Raw genomic sequence first — 10250 nt, 5'->3', positions numbered from 1 at the left:
GCAGCAGCGACGGGGTTTGACGTCATCCCTCGCGGCCTCTGGCCCGTGAACGTCACACTGCGGGGCCGCTCCGTGCGCTTGCCATGCCCAGCCCGGCCCGGCCTGGCCCTGCGCGGTGGCGGGTTTAAGCCGAAGCAAATCCGCGCAGCCACCGAAGGTGGCGGGGAGCAATCGCTCCCCTGCGTTTGTGCCGGCTGCAGCGCCTGGCCCGGACTTGGGCGGATGGCCGCTAGCACTGGGACAGCCCTGGGTTCGGTCGCCAACTTTCCAGAATTGCCCTGGAGACTCCAGGAATTAAATATAATTCCAGGAGACTGCTGAGGGTCACCCAGGAGATGCAGAGAGAGCAGTCATTAAAGTAAATAGTAAATGTTGAATCAGATTTATCCAGTAGTCCAGTGGGATTTTAAAATGTAATAGTCATGTCGCATTCCTGACGTAAAATCTAGATGCTGTAATCCATAACTGATATATGCAAGCACGCTGGCCCGTTCACGCTGTGCGGCGGGCACATTGGTGTTCCAGAAACCCAGAAGAGACAGTTGACAGCCCTAGCCCTGGGGCGGGGATGGAGCTGGACGAGCTTGCGATGCTAGGCATCCTTCCTCAGGCCAGCTCTGCTCAGTAACATTGCAGTGTCCTGGCCTTGCTGCCAGTGTGGTGGTCCTCAGAGCTCCCAGTTTGCTCCTGTTTGAGATAAACCGCAGGCTTCACACATGCTGCCCCTCAGGAAGTCTGGTTGGCAGAGCCTCGCCTGAGTGTTCCCCTGGCTTTAAGCAAAGCACTGCGTCCATCACTGGCCATGTCCAAGGTGTCTCGGACAGCCAAAGCCGACTCAAGGTGATTCAATAATTACTCGTTCATCGGGGCGGGCTGGTGAATAGAGAGGCCGAGAAAGCTTTATGGTTGTAAAACTTTACTTACGTCGCTTGCTGTTGCAACGAAAAACAGTCCAGTCGTCTGAACAACTACATTAGTTGTTCCAGCTGGCAGGGCTCAGGCCAGCACGTCCGTCTACAAATCGGGCCGGCAGGGAAAGGGATACGTCTGGGATTGCGCTCGGCGACGGGGAGACGAATCGATAGGTGATCAGGCTATCGATTAGCTCAGCCACGAGTCAGATCTCTTCAAAAGCACTCTGCAGCGTGCTCAGAGTTCTCTGGCTTGGGCAGAAGTTGCGCTAATTTTAAACGGCCAGCAAGCCAATTACTAGCTGCCACGTGTGCATAATTTAGAACTGGCCAATAGCGGGACACAAATTTACATCCGAATGGCGGGAACTCTCTTGCACCGGGGGTTTTCTGCAGCAACAGAAAGCCTTTACTTTTGCAAGAGGCTCTCATGTGGCGGGAAAATTCCACCGTGCCGAGGCACCAAAATCACTGGGTTGTGACATGCCCCCTTGCCGACGGCACAACTGGAATTTTAGACACATGAGCTTATCATCCGGCATCTTTGTTTTGGGACTCACCGACCTGGCAAAGCTTTAACAACCAGTAATATATATACAAACAACTTGATAGACCGGTCTTTTCTACAATTTACAAAATACAATAACTTTAAACATATGATAACAACTGTTGATCATCGTCTGATTGGAGAACATCTGCTTGGGACTCTCCTCGTCTGGTAGTCAGTCCGTCCTCTCCTATTAACAGACAATGTCAATAAAATACTTAATAACAATAAGAAAACAGTATTATAGCAGGTCCTAAGCTAATGAACGTTCCCCGTCTCAGTGTCTCCTTCATAACCATCACTCTACTAACTGGAACGAACTGCCGTCTGGTGCTTGGTGAATCTCACACTCAGACAGTTGTGAATTACCACTTTTCTGGGGTTAGTCCTGCGAAGAGAAAAAACAACAACAACACAAGACAAAAGACTCATAATTGGATTTACTGTAAGGATACTGGGTGAACGTCGGAACGGCGAGTCATCCAGTTGTGATGAACGATAATAGGAGGACGATCGGGCTTCTCTTCCAATTGGACAGAATAGGTATTGGGATATTGTCCCGACAGTTGAACTGTCCCTTTGTGAACTTGTGGATGAGACTGATGGGGGTGCGGTATTGAAATCCATACTAACTCGTCAGGTTGGAACTTGGGCTCCCAAGGTGGAGGTTTCTGGACATTAGCTTCATCCCATAACGGTTTAGCGGTGTTTAGTGAAATAAGGACATCGTGATTAAATTTAGTCCAGTTTTTAAACGTCCCTCCTCCTCTAAGGCGAAGCTGCTTCTTATACAGACCTACGTGTCTCTCCACAACACCGTTGGACTGCGGATGGTATGGCAAATGAAGATGCCAGGCTACATTATGAAGACGAGTGAATTTATCCAGAGCGTTAGAGTTAAATGGGGGTCCTCCATCAGACTGAATCTCATGAGGAGGTTGCCAGGTAGCAAATACAGCAGTCAAAGCTGAAATGACAGCAGTGGCGTTACTTTTCTGTAGGGGGATAACCTGTAACTGTCTTGTTCCCAAATCGACAACAACTAGTCCTTTATTTGGTGGCTTAGACCCTGGGAGGGGTCCCAGTAAATCTACCTGCAAACTTTTCCTGCTTGAAACTGCGAAGAATCGAAAGCTCCAAGTTGATGCTTGGTCCTACGACACTTTTCTTTAGCACATATCTTACAGGCCTGAGCTACCTTTTCCCAATCACGCTGAGCTCCGTATGAAGCTGGCTCCGTAAGGGTTCGGCACCAACGTTGATGGCAAGCTCGTGGTCCTGGGTGACCCCAATTCTCATGAAGCCATGCGAGGAATGGATTTGCTTCAGGATTGGTGGTAGATGTGACAGGCAGGACTATGTCGGTTCGGAGTGGATCTTCTAAGAACTTATCAATTACCTCATGCACTGGATCGGTATCTGGACGATGGGACTTAGTGTGCCTAATTAACAGAAGGTGCACGAATTTAGTTAACGTTTCCCAAATATCTTGCCAATCATTCAGATGTTCAGAAGGAAAAGCTGTGCCCGTAAGAATTTTATAAATGTATTGCGAATCAATTGCGATGATCGGAACTGGGAGTGTATCGTTATGATGTGTTAAACAATGTTCTAATACCTTAAGGAATCCTAATAATTAACATCTTTGGGCCGAATTATCATCTGGGTCAGCTTGAAAGATTTCCTTATCGTTACAAGCTTTGCAATAATATCCATAGCCTCCGCCATGTCGGGAGGTTCCATCTGAGGCCATCCATGCCGGGGCAGAAGTTCCATACAATGTAGGGACCTTCTCCTCATCTTCTGGGCTTGGATCAGGTACCGTGTCTTCCAATCTCCAACAATGCCAGTTGTAATGGTAGGTAAGTACTAGCGTATTCCAGGTCTTAGACTCTCCCTGAAAATGTGGGTCAACTCTATCTGCATCCAGCAAGGGTAACAATGTGGCACCGGGAGCACGTAACGTCCCATGCCCCCTTGCTAAAGGCTCCACCAATTGTTCGGCTAGGAGGATTTTTCCTATAGCTCCATATCGACGTTGTGCCGCTTGAAGTGTTTTATGGGCTGTATATACTAGCTCATTATGAGAATTATGTGCGACAGCCCACACATGGTTGGTGGTGAACCCAAGGGTTACGGTTAGTGACTCACCCAGATCGATGGCATGGAGTTGTGTATCTTTAACCATAGCTAGCAGACGAAGCAGGTTCTGCTGATCTCTTTTCGTCCATGATGCGGACTTTCGGGATTTGTTACGGATCTGTCGCTGCAATTTGGTGAGGAGTGCCAAAGCACCAGGTTCAACATAATGTCGATATCAATTCAAATGACCCAACAGCTGTTGAAAGTGCCTCTTAGTTGTAGGGAAGAATGTTTTCAATGGATCGACGTCAGGACCCTCATGAGAAATTCCGTGGCGGATGGAACCGATGTATCGAGTACCAAGGAACGTAATGTCATCTACAGGATGCAAACACGACTTGTCCTCGTTGATTGTCCATCCTTCACTTTGAAGGTGAGTGACTAGTTGACTGACTATACTAGTAACTACGGAACTATCACGACCCGTGATGGCGATATCATCCACGTAACTCCAAATCTTTAGTTCCTTCTCTTGAGGAAGAGAATATGAAGCTCGAAAATTCTTCAGGGTGTTATTCATGGCACCTGTGGCTAGTGATGGAGCGTTACAATATCCTTGTGGACAGACCGTCCACCTATACATGAAGCCATCAATACACATGTTTAGTATTCCTTCCAGGTCAGTTATCAGGATGGAAAAGAACATATTTTTTAGATCCAATGTGACTCCGACCCACTTACTTTGTTGGAACTGTGCCATCTCAAACATACATTGTGGCAGAGTAGACGGATTAGGTTGTTGAAGTACCTGACACCTTTTGTTCACTTCTCGATAATCTACAACCAACCGGGCTTCATTAGGCTTTCCAGGTTTCGCTACCCCCCATCCTGATGACAGGTAGGTGCTGGCTGTTACCGTCTTAATACAGCCTCGTCGCTCGAGTCGCCGCAGGTGGTCAGTAAGGGACTGTTTTAGCAAACCCTTAGTCGGGATTGGTCAATATCGCCAGGTGGAGTTGTTATGAAGCGTTGGCTGATGCCAATCCTGTTCTGGGATAATGACGGGTAATGCCTGTAGCACTTGTTCTTCAAGGTCAAGCACTTTTATCCCCGGGATCCCTAAAATGTTGATGCCCCCTAGGACAGCCTCTAGGGGATATCGGTAGCCTTGGACCCAAAATTTGACCTTTGTTGTGACAGCGATAGCATTAAGCCCTTGTACCTTGATCGTTTTGGCAGTCTTTTGATGAGGTATCATTGAGGTAACCATATTGGTCTGAGCTCCAGTATCGAGAAGGAAGAATGCTTGTTGTTGGTCATCCAGATTGGTAGGGTTGCAAACAGTGAGTTCGGCGTATGGTCGAGAATCCGTAGGGTCAGGTCTGAACTGGAGAAGGCCGCCGGCAGAGCCGCCGGCCATCACTCGTTTTTTGATGAGTCCTCGAATTTGAATTCCAATGCTTCAGCCAGACGAGACTGGCCCTTTTCTCCCAAAATTCGTAGCTGCGCCTTTGTAAGTCCGGTGCGGGAGAGAAGAAAACCAAACATGGTTCTTTCCCTCAGGGTTCTCTCCTTTGGGGTTCCTGGAGGTGACTACCCTTGCTCTCATCGGGGGATAAATTCTTGCCGTCTGGGTCTCAATGGTCCGGCTGGGCATACCGAAGATCGGTCCCTTATAGTATCAGAAGCTTCTTCACTTTGTTGCATAAGTGCTTGTAGACGTGGGAGATGGCCCAAGAGATTTCCCACCGGTTGACCTGCCAATGGGTTCAAAAAGAGTCGGAGTGTAACGGCATTTGCTCCTCCGTATACCTCCACGCAGGCCTCTATAGCTTCCAAGGGCGTTGGGATCACCCCAGGGTCCGATAGGTGGCGATGAACCCATCTCTCTTTTCGTTGCACGGCAGTTAGTCCCATGGGATTTGTTCTCGGACTCCATGAAAGATATGACACCCCAACTATAGCTAGGAGGAGTTGCTCCGCAGTAGCCTTCTGTGGACGACCTTCGTGCCAGGTGTGAAATTTGTGGGTTACCTGTCCGACTACAAGCGCCAGGATTGGGATGGGCCAGTGGGCACTGTCTGTGACCACATTCAAATCGGTAGCACGCCCATCACTCCATGCCGCCTGTCAGGTCAAGGCACTCGCTTCTTTATCCAAGGTGTCAGATCCGAATTCCACTATTAACCGCCCTAACCACATTGCTAAGGTCTCTCCTGATCTTATTTTAGATTCCTTGCAAAGCTCTTGAATCTCTGGTCTGGTGCGTGTGCGTGAGATAATGGTGGTACATGTAGCACCATCTTCATCTGCAACATGCTTCGTCACAGCTACCGGGTGAGCTGCGGTAGAGAAAGAGTTAAATTCTTCGTCTGGAAACGTTGGATATATCTCTCCTCCCATTGCCCCCTCCCCTTGGCAAGGAGGCGGGGCCACTGGGAACGACATCACCTCAGGGGGCGGAGGCGTTAGGCGGATCCCCGCCGGGTCTTCTGAAGCTCCGCCCCTTTTTTCCGGGTTCCCCGGATGGCTCGCGCTTCTTTCAGCGCCATTTTCTGCTAGCGGTATCATGCGGCCGGTGCTATTAATAAGCGCCGCTCCAGAGCCTTTTGCTGCCCGCTCCAGCGACTCCTTACCCACCGTATGCATCTGTGCCTCTAAATTTGCGTATTCCCTTAGTAGACCCACTACTGTATGGAACAGCACATTTATCATTTTTCCCTTCTTCCATTTGGTCAGACCCCATCTCGGCACATGACGGCCCTTAGTTTCCAAATCCTCCAGGAGCTGAACGAGGAGCTCATGACCCCGCGATTCCGGCACCAACTCCGGACAGTTAAACCAGTCCGTGGGGGTGGATTCCCCTCCTTCCCTTAAGTATCCAATGCACTGAGCGAACTTTTGAGCAGGGGTCAGCTTCTCTGCCTTCTGTGCTTTTACCCTGGCTAAGGATATGGTCGAGGTTTCCTCCAGGGGTCGATAATAGACCTGGTCGCTCCCCATTTTACATCCAAACACCCCAAGGGATAGCTTAGTTCTCCATTCCTTCACTACGGCTTCTTCTCTCTTTACGGAGAAGTAACCATCAATGTTTCTTTCATCCCCTTCTACCGCCTGGTGGTAAGCAATATGCGCCCATAGATCGTTAGCATTCTCTACATGGTGGGTCCCGGTGCGCCAGGGGCAGCACCTGATTAGGTTCTTCTCCATCACCGTGCCCTTTAATCCCATCCTCGTCGCCATGTCTCGGATGGCCAAAGCTGACTCGAGGTGATTCAATAATTACTCGTTCGTCGGGGCGGGCTGGTGAATAGAGAGGCCGAGAAAGCTTTATGGTTGTAAAACTTTACTTACGTCGCTTGCTGTTGCAACGAAAAACAGTCCAGTCGTCTGAACAACTACATTAGTTGTTCCAGCTGGCAGGGCTCAGGCCAGCACGTCCGTCTACAAATCGGGCCGGCAGGGAAAGGGATACGTCTGGGATTGCGCTCGGCGACGGGGAGACGAATCGATAGGTGATCAGACTATCGATTAGCTCAGCCACGAGTCAGATCTCTTCAAAAGCACTCTGCAGCGTGCTCAAAGTTCCCCGACTTGGGCAGAAGTCGTGCTAATTTTAAACAGCCAGCAAGCCAATTACTAGCCGCCACGTGTGCATAATTTAGAACTGGCCAATAGCGGGACACAAATTTACATCTGAATGGCGGGAACTCTCTTGCACCGGGGGTTTTCTGCAGCAACAGAAAGCCTTTACTTTTGCAAGAGGCTGTCATGTGGCGGGAAAATTCCACCGTGCCGAGGCACCAAAATCACTGGGTTGTGACACAAGGGTTTTGATTTTTTACCTAAAACATAAGAAATGCCGTTTACTGGGGCAGACCATAGGTCCATGTCACCCAGTCTCCTGTCACATGAGTCTAGTGCCACATAGGGGTCCAGTGTACTCTGCTCAGTGTCCCCCCTTCATGCACGTGTAATTATAGTGCACAGGAGCAGCCTTGCTGCACGTATATAGGCACCCTTAGGTCAGGCTCCCTCTACACAGGTATTAACAGGTTAATTATGCAATTATCTTAAGGCCCTCTACATGCACAAAGTAGCTAGCGCAGGAAAAAGCTCCAACCAGGGTTGCCAACTGTCTGAAGCTATTTTGGGAGGTTTCTGGAACACCAATGTGCCCACCACACAGCACGAATGGGCCTGCATTGCTTGTGTATATCAGTTATGGATTACAGCATGTGGATTTTACATCAGGAAGGCGACATGACTATTACATTTTAAAATCCCACTGGAGTACTTGAAAATGTGTATTAGCATCATGGTTGCTACTGAGTTTCAATCTGCATGTGTAGCAGGGTCTCCCCGGCAGCTGGGAGCCCCATCAGCTGACAGGGCTCCCAGCCACAGGGTGCATCATGTCTACCACAAAACCACCAGGGCCAGGGAATCATGACAGCCTGATCCCCAAGGCTCAAGGATGCATGAAACCCACAGGCCCACATGTGTCAGCTGCAGGACTCTCAGTCCCAGCTGCCTGTATGGTGCAGCTGGGACTGAGAGCCCTGTCAGGAGTGGGATTCTTGGTCCCAAATGCACATGGCCCCCTTGACTGGGAGCCCCCTCAGGAAAGGAGGCTCCCAGCCATAGCAGCCTGCTTTTAGCTGATGCAGGGGGGGCCCAGGATCATGCATTAGATCCAATCACGCCCTTCCCTGCATGTGCAGAAGGGGCCTTACAGTACAGTAAACTTTCCCAGTGCATCTCTATAACCGACTATCCCTTTCTATTCATGAGTATTTTGTCACAAGCCTTTTAAAAATCTCTTAGTTAGCTTCAATGATCCCCTCTACCAGCCTAGAGCACCGCATGTCTTTTCCATTCAGAGGCCTCCAAACTTTGTCTTAAAGTGCCCGGCTTGAAAAAACTCAGGCTTTGTTATGAAGTTATGCAGACACACCATCCCCAATTCTGTGCTACTGACAGGCAGTTTGACTTCTATTTTAAGTTACTAAACATTTAGAACAAATTAAAAGAGATGGCAAAACCAAAAACTATACCACAAGGGGCTCAGTTGTTATCTTGTTAATTTTTCTCTTGCTACCACTGGACTACCAAGCTCAGAGATAAGAAAGGATGGCACACCAAAAATAATAAATGTTGAAGCCTGTCCCATTGTTAGGCGGAACTGCTGCAAGAAATTAATTTTGTACATTTCCAGGAAAATAATTAATGGCCTGTCTTTCACTTCTTTTGCAGTCACTTTGAGCTCTGCTGCATCCTGTCCAGGAACTTGAGCAAATGATCCCTACTGCAGTGGGAGGAAAGACGAGGGCTGGGGATGATAGCACTGTGAAGATACAAAAGAGAGGAGCCTAATTCAAGCAGCTATTGTAAGCATGAGAGGAACAAGAGCAGAGAGACTTGGAAAAGACAAGGAAATTAAAACTGTAGAAAGAGAGCAGAACCAGGCACTCATGAATCACCTCTTCAGAATGGTAGTAAACAGTTCCAAGTTCCCATACACATCTACAGCTTTTTATAGACTTCTGAGCTTGCTACAACAGTGGCTGCTGTGTGGTGTCCTATGCAGGGCCAGGCACTGTTCATTGACCTAGTAGTTTCTCGCCTAGATACAAGTGCACATAACTCTTGCAATACAAGTCCCTCTGCAAGTGCTTAAAGAGCTACCAAAAACAGTGCAAGTCCCAGCTCCAACACCCTCTCAGCTGTGCTCCACCAAACTACGGACTCTTCAGGTGTCATTACCCAATGATTGTGTGTGCGCTTCGGCACTGCAGAATTATTTCCCGCCACATGGAGCTTTCTTTGCACGGTGCAATTCTCAGCTGCAGAGAGAAAACCCCGGTGCAAAGGAGTTCCCGCCACCCGTATGTAAATTTGTTCCCCATTACTGGCTGTTTCTAAATTATTCCCATGTGGCGGCTAGCGATTGGCTTGCTAGCCGTATAAGAGGCTTGAGCAGTTTCCGCCCAAGTTGGAGATCTCCGAGAATCTCAGGAAGATCCTGAGAACCCTGATTCCGAGAATTCCGGGAGAAATCCGAGAGAATTCCGGCAAGGAGTCCACGATTATCTCGTGGATTTCTACGTATATCTCGGACCGAGTGATGGTTTGATCAGCCATCAAGAATCTCTCCCCGTCACCGGACGATCCTTGACATACCCCTGCCCTGCGCGCTCGTTGAGAGTCACAGTACGGACTCTTGTATCGGTTTAGAGAGCTCTCATCGTTTGAGTTTTCTTCTTTTCTTCTGTCTACAACTGTAACCAAGCAAGTTTTCCTGCCTGCACCGCGACCATCTACGGTGTAAGTAAAATAATCTTTAATCAACCTCTACGCGTCAGTGCCTAATTCTAGTCCGTCGTGCCGACTTCCCCGGCCCACGTGCCCGGGCTCCTGGCCACAGCCCCTCGGCCCTGACATCAGGCTCTGGAACTGGCTAGTGGCACCATGGAAAATAGTCAGTTACAGCAACTTCAGGGGAGAAAATAATCCCTGCTTGCTCAACCATTGTGCAGCATCACATCAAAGGTACAACAGACTGGAGAGGGATGGCAGGAAATATTGCTACATTTTGGTTTTCCAGACTGTATCTTATAGTTTGTCAAAAACAAAATGAAGATACATGGCTGATGGTCACTAGGGCTGAGTGCAATGTTCTTAAGATTTTTCTTGTATATACTTGTGAG

General features: G+C 48.8%; 1 long non-coding RNA gene across 1 annotated transcript; it reads left to right on the top strand.

Annotated features, from left to right (window-relative positions):
• The first annotated feature begins 7 nt into the window (after positions 1 to 7).
• LOC132251180 (uncharacterized) lies at positions 8 to 9891 on the top strand. Its single transcript, XR_009463057.1, has 2 exons — positions 8 to 3973; positions 8797 to 9891. It is a non-coding gene; the product is annotated as an uncharacterized LOC132251180 (long non-coding RNA).
• Positions 9892 to 10250: the final 359 nt, after the last annotated feature.

This window comes from Alligator mississippiensis, chromosome 6 (assembly GCF_030867095.1).
Source record: "Alligator mississippiensis isolate rAllMis1 chromosome 6, rAllMis1, whole genome shotgun sequence".
Classification (NCBI taxonomy): Eukaryota; Metazoa; Chordata; order Crocodylia; family Alligatoridae; genus Alligator; species Alligator mississippiensis.
Note: the sequence above shows the minus strand (reverse complement) of the source record. Positions and strands in the feature narration are given on the sequence as shown.